Source organism: Leucopleurus acutus, assembly GCF_964270905.1.
Source record: "Leucopleurus acutus genome assembly, chromosome: 4".
Lineage (NCBI taxonomy): Eukaryota > Metazoa > Chordata > Mammalia > Artiodactyla > Delphinidae > Leucopleurus > Leucopleurus acutus.
The window spans coordinates 32,355,898-32,364,940 of NC_139146.1; the positions used below are offsets into that span (position 1 = coordinate 32,355,898).

General features: G+C 39.4%; 1 pseudogene across 1 annotated transcript; it reads right to left on the reverse strand.

The window, feature by feature from the left end:
* Positions 1–4,009: 4,009 nt before the first annotated feature.
* Positions 4,010–4,611, reverse strand: LOC309961391 (HIG1 domain family member 2A-like; annotated as a pseudogene). Its single transcript has one exon. The product of its transcript is annotated as an HIG1 domain family member 2A-like (transcript).
* Positions 4,612–9,043: the final 4,432 nt, after the last annotated feature.

Genomic DNA, 9,043 nt, shown 5'->3' on the forward strand with positions numbered 1-9,043 from the left:
CCTCCCAGTAGCTCTCCAGTTGCCTATTGGTCAAGCAAGTTATCTTTGCCCCCTTGGTTTTTGATGTCTCTCTTTTGTCAGTTATAAAACACTGAATCAGGCTAACTATTTTGTTTCATTAACCTATTTATTTTTGGACCAGTGTAAGAGTTTAAATTGTAGTAGTGTTAAAATATGTCTATATTGCCCAATTATACTATTAGTTGGCAGAACTATGTCAATGGTTGTGTATCTGAGAGAGCGCTAGGAATGGAAAAAAAGCTACTCCTCATGTCCCAGTTGCTCTAAATGCACAATATGCTCCTTGAAGGAATCCACTAGATTTTATATGTGTTTGGACTCTGTCCATAGGGTCAAGCAAAATGCTGTCTATACTGTGCAAGCTCAAATGACATTGTCTATTGTCTGCCTGGTCAGAGACCAGCAGGAGAATTGATTTCAGCAGCCATTTTCAGAGAGTATATCAAAGTTCTGCTTTCAAAGCTTGCCAAGGCAATGCAGAGTGGACACATGGAACCAAAGGCTTCTGGCTTTTTGTCTGTCTGGTCATACTTTCTTCTCTGGGAGAGGCAACTACTGTTCTTCTGTGCTAAGCTATTAAGTAAGGAAACTGATGAGATTTTCCTTTTGCTTTGTTTGAATGTAGGATGGTTTATAAATATGTCCACATGAGCTATGGATAAAGTATGGCAGGAGACGTTAGAATGAAGCATAATTGGATTGATGGGAGCTTCATGATGCATTTTAAAGGTTTACCTGTGAAATCACAAGTAGAGCCCTCTTTAAACTTCTCATACATTAGAACCAGTGATAGCTATCAAACAAGTATTAATTATAAAAGACCCTGAGGAATCATCTAGTTCAACTCCTTTACTTTATAGAGTAAGGAGAAAGAGATCCAAAGAAGCTAAGATCTGTTTTCATGGTCACACAGTTAATAAATTAGTACCGATATCTTGTAACTCCTCTTTCAGTCCTTTTCCTATAGTACCCTGACTTCATTAGTTAAAATGACAGTGACAATTTGAGCAATCCCAGAACCTCTAAAACTTATCTTTCTATATACACATAGGTGGAGAGCTTGTGTTTGGAAAATTCCTGGTGAATTGCAATGGGCCTCTTAAGAATCTTCCCATTTTTAATCTCTCTCCCCAGTCCCAAGAAACTAGGCCATAGAATCATCAATTCACTGGAATTTAATAGTTTTTCTTTTTTCTTGTGCTTTGAGAGCAGAATCTCTTAAAACCCTACTCTAAACTCAGGCATGTGATGTGCTTTCTGATGTCACTTTTAACACAAAAGCCAAAAGTTACCAAACCATCTCAGAATTATTGCCTTTGATGCAGTGTTATAATACAGTGTTTTCACTCCCAACACTGTGAATCACATATACTTTCATCCATTACCTGAAGCTTTATTTTTAACATTTCCATCCTTCATGATAAGAAGAAACAGTTGTTTAAGTTGAAAAGTTAAAAATGCAACTATGAGTCAAGAAAAATCTATGTGATTTTGAAGTGGGGAGGGGAGTATTGGCATCCATTTCTTTTCTTGTTTATTCTCAAGAGTGATCACTTTTTCAGGATACCGAAAAACCCCCTCAGCAAGCAAATAGCAAAAGCACATCTAATTCATGGGCCATAACCATCATATAATTTAAATTAACAGCACCATTACTGAGTAAAGAAACAGGCTCTGCGTTATCTAGCTGTGTATGCCCAACCTTCTGTTGTCACGCACTCAGATATTAGATTTTCTTTTTGAGAAGATTGTTTTGTGCTAAATTGCTTGGTGAAGGTTTGTTTTTGTGTTTCTCATAAAGAAATTCAGCGAGTTGGAATGTTCCATGGGTAAATGGGGAGCTTAGGTCTCCAAAGGTCTCTTCTTTATTTCTTTAGTATTAATGAAAGAAATCAAAGGAGGTCATAAACACAACTCTTATTATCAGAATGTTCTTCAGGATTTTGAACATACTAGAGAAAGAATTCTTGATGTGGCAACATCAAAGCTTAAACTAGTAGGACTTATTGTATTGGCTAGAAGATGATACAATTTTCCTTTTTCTCTTGAGAGAAGGAAAGCTTTGACTCTTGCCTAATGGATTGTATAAATGCGGTCTTTTGTGCTTTGAGTCTGTTATTGCATCTGCATTTTATGAAAATCTCATATTTTGGGTTTCACAGATGGACTCATTTGAATTAGGTATGCTGAAAAGAGTTTTTCCAAATTGTATTATGTAAAAGGCTAATGCAGCAGACTTGACTCAAAATTTTCTGGAACAACGATTAGGCCCAAAGATTCTTAGGATGAAGAAATAGTGGTGGTGAAGAACACCCAGAGCTGCCTCAGGTGGGAGGGGCAAGAGTCCTTCTAGGAAAGGCATGGTTCTTAACCTCAAAACAGGTCCATGAAAAAAGCCCGTTGTCTTTCTCACTGACCCAAATTTCTCCGTGCAAAGCAAATAGCTTATGAAATTTGCTTTTAATTTTTAAATGCAATGCATTTGAGTCAGCATCCCAACATACCGGAAAACAGAAAGGAGTTTCATGCCATTGAGTGCACTTAGTGCACATTTGCTGCAAAAATTTCATGGAATGGTGTCAACTGCTTCAGAAGAGAAACAGTTTTAAAGAAGAAAAAAGACCCTCAGATATTTTTAGGCCTTCCTTTAAAAAGTGGACAAAGTGACCCTAGGATCCTGGTGAAAATTTGTCTTTAAAAGTAGATGTCAGAACTTCTTAGCTTCCTTCTGTTTTTTACTTGGAAGAATATAATTCTTGTTGTAGTACACAATTCCTGTGAACATATATTTGAAAGAAACATAAAATCTTTGAGGGAGCAACGTACTCAGAAAGGAAAAAGTATGGGGGGGGTATTGGGTGGGTGGGATAAGGGAGGAAAGAGAAGCTGAATGGGGTGAAATGAATAGTTTCTAATACACCTCAAGATCCAACTTAAAAAGCAGTTTAGGAAAAAAATAAGAAGAATTGGTCATTTTTTTAGACTATTTTTTCTATTCTGGGCAAGAGAAGTAACGGGAACATGGGATATTATGATTATTTCTTTCTACCTCTCTCTTCCTCTCTCCAACCTGGCCCCCATCTGCCCACCCTTCCTTCCCTTCCTTCCCTTCCTTCCCTTCCTTCCCTTCCTTCCCTTCCTTCCCTTCCTTCCCTTCCTTCCCTTCCTTCCCTTCCTTCCCTTCCTTCCCTTCCTTCCCTTCCTTCCCTTCCTTCCCTTCCTTCCCTTCCTTCCCTTCCTTCCCTTCCTTCCCTTCCTTCCCTTCCTTCCTTCCTTCCTTCCTTCCTTCCTTCCTTCCTTCCTTCCCTCCTTCCCTCCTTCCCTCCTTCCCTCCTTCCCTCTTTTCCCTTTTTCTACCATAATAAACTGAGGAAAGGACATCATCAAGGAAGGGCAGATAGGTGGACCTATGAAAAGCAAATTGAGTTACAGTTGCTCTTTGGTATTAAGAAAGAGGTGCTTAGCCTGAAGACCCCTCAGCAATCTAAGGATGAGGTTTGGTGGTTTATGAATTCCCAAAGTTGTCAACATGTGCCTGTTTTCATTTTTTAAGGGATAGAGTGAGCTCTCATCTTTCATCAGATTCTCCAGAGGTTCCATGGCCTAGAAAAGTGTAAGAACCACTGATATACAGCATTTGAAGCAAAAACAATAGTTAGACACTATTATAATTTTTAAATGTTACTGTAGTATACTATGGTTTTCTTTCTTTCTTTCCTTTTTTTTTTTTTTACAAGTGGATTAGAGTTTATTAAGTAGGGAGTGGAGAAGGTGCAGCACAACTAGAAGTATGCAACACTCAAACTGAACCGAACCTGAGATTCCTGAAAAAATCTGTCGGTTACACAATTGGCTACTTCTGACACCACTGATACAGGGACTTGTCAGGGGTGATGAGGGAATAATGCCAGTGGCAGGACCGGCGGTTGCTCCTGGAACTGGGCACGATCTCCGCGGAGCTTTCAAAGGCCAGGCCACCGACTCAGGGTCAAGATTTCAGTGTGGGTGCAGCCAGACCCGCCAAGATGGCTATGACCATGAAGCCCTGGGGGCAATTCGGGTGGGCATCATGAGCTGGGAGTGCTGGTTCTGACCCCGGTGGAAGCAGTAGAGGCCGTAGGTAAGGGCGGCTGCTGTGCCCAGGCAGCCTATGGGTACTGTTGGGTTCTCGCGGGTCTTGCGAAGAAACTTTTTCTTGAAGCTTTTTGAAGTGCTGTGTACACTGGGGCTAAAGCCTTCAATGACTGGGGGCTGCGATGGTTTAAAGGGTGCCTCTGGAGTGACAGGGCCAGGAGTTGCCATGTTTCAGGCTACAGCAGTAGGAGAACATCAGGACACTAATACGGTTTTCTTAATACACATCTTTTTCAGTAAGTTTTAGATGGTGATTTTTTTTCCAGTTCGTTGTTTGTCCTTTTTTTTTAGTTGTGAGTTTTTCATATATACTAGTAAAAGAGGATTTGTTTTCTGCTTGAAATTTTGAATCTCAATAAAATTAATGCCCAAAATTTGTGGGAGACACAGAACTTGCATAGACTAAATGATCTCCTCCGAAGTATTTTTTACCTCCAAAGGGAAAGATAGCAACTTCAAGGTGGAGAAACCCAGCAGACACCACTTACCCAATTGATCAAGATTAACATGACCAGTAATGAAACATTATTACACTGTTAATCCTTTGATAAGATTCCTTGAGAAGGCAATAGCATAGTTTCTGTGATATTCTTGCCAAAAATACAGAACCTTATTCCAATCGAGAAAAAAATCAGAGGAACCCAAACTGAGAGACATTCTACCAAATAACTGGCCAATAATCTTCAAAAATGTCAACATCATGAGAGACATGGAAAACTGAGGAGCTATTATGCATCAGAGGAGACTGGGGAGGTATAACAACTAAATGCAAGGTGGAATCCTGGTAGGATACTGGAACAGGAAAAAATGTTAGTGAAAAAAACTGGTGAAATTTTTTTTTTTTTTTGCGGTACGCGGGCCTCTCACTGTTGCGGCCTCTCCGGCTGCGGAGCACAGGCTCCGGACACGCAGGCCCAGCGGCCACAGCTCACGGGCCCAGCTGCTCCGCGGCACGTGGGATCCTCCCGGACCGGGGCACGAACCCGCGTCCCCTAGCATCGGCAGGCGGACTCTCAACCACTGTACCACCAGGGAAGCCCAAAACTAGTGAAATTTTAATAAGGTCTATAATTTAGTCAACAAACCTGTATCAAGGTTGATTTATTAGCTTTGGTAATTGTACTATGGTTATGTAAGATATTAACAGAAGGGCAGCTGAGTAAGGAAAGGGTATACAGGAACTCTCTGTAAGCCTAAATTACTAAGTCTTCTCTAAGTCTAAATTGAGTTCAAAAGTAAAAAGAAAAAGAGAGAGAGAGAGACAATGGATTCTCAATGACATCCTCTTAACATTTGGGTCCAGCTCTGCCTGAAGTCTGAGAATTTTCTCCTAACATTGTAGTTAGGTGAGATAATACATGCCCCTTTATCTTAAAAAGATTTAAGCAAAATAAAATTCTCTATCTTAACTTTGTTACTCTGAACAACTTGAGCCCAAGAATATATAATGTCCTGAAAAAATGTTGTTGCTTTAATCTTTCCTCCTTTTTTGATTTTGTTGGGTTTTGATACCAGCTTCCTGACTCTAGAGTGCTTTATTCTTGACCTTGAGCACAGGTCATATCTCTGTGTGACTTCTAGACATGGGTCACTGACATAAAGTGCCTGGCTATTTCTTTTCATAACTTCCATAATTATTAGAATATCAATTATGACTCTTTGGCATTAAATATGAATACATGGCCTTTTTTCTTGCTCATAAGTTTTGTAGATCTCTTCTTAGTGGTAATACTATATTATTTACTACCAGATATCTAATAACTATCTGTGCAGGAGAATGTATAGCTGTCTTACACTGTGTTCCTCTATCTTTCATTGATTTAAACACTTGAGTGACTACTATGTGTCATAAAGTATTTTTCAGCAGAGAATAATACAGGTAGATTCTCACCATCCTATCTGTATTCCTACCCACAGGAAGGAGGAAAGAGGGAATGCAGGATAAGTGGCTTTGCCTTTTAGGAATCACTTGGAGGTTGCATCCATTTCAGTTCTGTTGACTTCTGTTAGCCCAGAGATCATCACACGGACTCACCTCCTTTGTGCCAAAAGGAAGCAGAGAGATCAATTCTCCTGCTGAGCAACCTTGTACTCCCTAAAACTTGTGATGGTGGGGACTATCATTTTAAAGAAGATGGAGAGAATGGGAAGATCTCTGCCACAATGGATTTTAAATGCAGGAGTCATATATTCAGATCTGTGTCTTTAAAAGTTCACTTTAATAGCTTTGTGAACAACAGAGCTTAGTGGAGGCAAAAGTGGAATTGAGGAGACCAGTTAGGAGGCTGCTTGCAGTTCAGATGGCAGGTGACGGTGGCTACTCAGTGTTGGCAGGGTAAGTGTTCAGTTTTTAACCACTAACTCTGTGAATTTTCACTTGGATAATGAAATCATTGTAAAACTTAGAGCATTTATTATAATTATGATCATCTTCACATAATTATTGTTTTCTCCACCTGGAGGTTGATCACATTATTATTATATACAATGATTTTACAAGAAAATGTAATAAATAAGTGCTTTATTTTGGCCACCAAGCTAATGGTTCTTATTTACTCTACAATATGACATTAGCTGGGAGATGAGTTGGGAATTTTTTGTGGTAGTGCAAGTCAGAGATAATAGTGGCTTAGACTAGGGTTGAAGCCAGGCAGTTGGAGAAAAGATGAAAATTTCAACAGAACTGGCAAGTAGAATGGGAGAGAAGGGAGAGAAAGAGGAATTAAGAACAGCTCATAGGCGTTCTGCCTGGATCAAATTGGTGAACATTGTTGCCATTTACTGAGCTGGAGAAGTTTGTAAAGAAATGAGTTTTCAGGAGCCAATGAGAGTCAAGATTTCTTTTTCATTTATGTTAGGTTTGAGATCCAAATGGAAAACAAAATGGATGTGTAATAGGTGATTAAGTATAGATGCTTGGGGCTTAGGTGTCAGGTCGGGGAAAGATAATCTATAAACTGACTGGGAGTTTCTGCTACAAAGATGCTCCTGGGAGGTTCAAAGGATGAGATGAGGCAGATAAACCTAGGAGAAAAGTGGGAAGTTCCAGGGGGTCTGTTCTGCATAGATAAGAATGATGAAGAGTCTGAGAATGAGTGGGCTTAGTTATCTGCTTAACTAAAGACTCTAGTCTTAGTAGCATTCACAGCGGAAAGGTGTTTATTCTCCACAAAATACTTAGATTTTTATCGCAACTTTACATAGTTGAGTGGATATTGGTAAGAGTAGATAGGGATGCACTTGACTTCCTTCTTTCAGAATGGGCTTCAAAGAATGCACAGTTCAGAAGCCTCCAATTTCTGTCTTTTGTGTAGTTGCTTTTGGCCAATGGTGTCTTTCTTCTGAATTTCCCAGACATGCTTACTGAGACCTAGTATACATTCAATGTCAGCTGATATTTTCATCAGGATAGCTTTAGTAGAACCTGGTAAACATAATATAATGGTTGCAGGCTTCGCTTGTGCATCCTTGAACTTGAGACTAGGTCCAAAGACTTTAAAGGAATACTCTGAGCTCTTCAAAGCTGACCTCTCACCAGGTAATGACGACACTCCAGTTAGTCAATGCCCAGGAGGAATTTGGGAATGATTAAGTGTTATTTTGCAATGCTTGCCACTTGGAACGTTTTATTTGGTCTCCTGTAGTCTATTTTTGTGTCTCTTTCCCTTCTCACTCCTTTTCTATCCAATTGTATCACTTTTTAACAGTTCATCACAAAGGGAAAGTAAGAATTGGATGGTCTCCCTCTCGTTTTTTAACACCTTTGACTAAAAGTAGATTTGTGACTGTAATCACTTCCAGAAAGGACTTGCATTGGGTGCCAGTAAATTGACTCTTGCTTCCAAGTATGCAAGTGTGTAAGGGCATGGGGGTGGCAGAATGAAGTGGGGTTTTGTTTTGTTCTTTTTTTTCCTGGTGCCAAGACTGTGCTAATTGCCTGTGCTCCTGGTCTTTATTTGGGGCCACCAAATCTATCTGATTAAACGTTTTAATAATGCCCAAAGCTTTTTATCACAGGCTCTCTCTCTCATTTGCTTCTAAAGTTCCATGTCATTTACTTACAAATCCATCATCCATCCATTAATTTTTTGTTCAGTCATTCATCATTTATTCATTGGGTACATATGTCTGCTCTGTACTGTACTGAGGATTGTAAGAACTTTAAGAGGTGGTTTTATAGTCATTACTTCTGTAATGTTTATGGTTTTTAGGGTGATATAACTTCCATGTATTAACCATCTAAAATATAATTCTAAGGCAATATTTGATTAGGTTAGTGGTGGGCTGGGTGTCTCAAGTTATGAATTCAGAATAACGTTATTCAAATTCAGAATAATGGAAAGTCTATGGTGGGAGTGGGGTTAGTCACCAGTCTTGTTGTGGCCTTGAAGGAAGCTTAGGGTTTGGGTATGTTATTTAGTGTGTATGTCACAAACCTTCACCAAACTCCAGTTCCTATTTACCGTGAGAGTGAGAAAAGTTCTGCAGAACTTTGTTCTGATCCTTATTATTATGTTAAAAGTTATTCATGAATTTCTGCAGTGTGTTTTGCTTATTATATTCAAGTCTTTTCTCCCCATACTAAACATCTTAATGGCAAGGTCTATTTCTATCTGATCTTAGTATCCCCTTGTCTAGCGGCACAATACTGTGCAGGTAGTAGACACTCATTAAGGTGTCTAGGAGGGAGATAGACCATAGTGTTGAAGGGCATAAACTTTGGAGCCAGGATACTTGGGTTCAAATCCAAGTGATACTCACTTCTTCCTAGCAGTGCACATGGACAGATTACTTAAACCTTCTTCTGTGTCTCAGTTTCTTCTTCTTAACCTGAGGATAATAACACTACCTGCTTCATAGCATTGTTAGAAGGATTAAATAAGGTAAT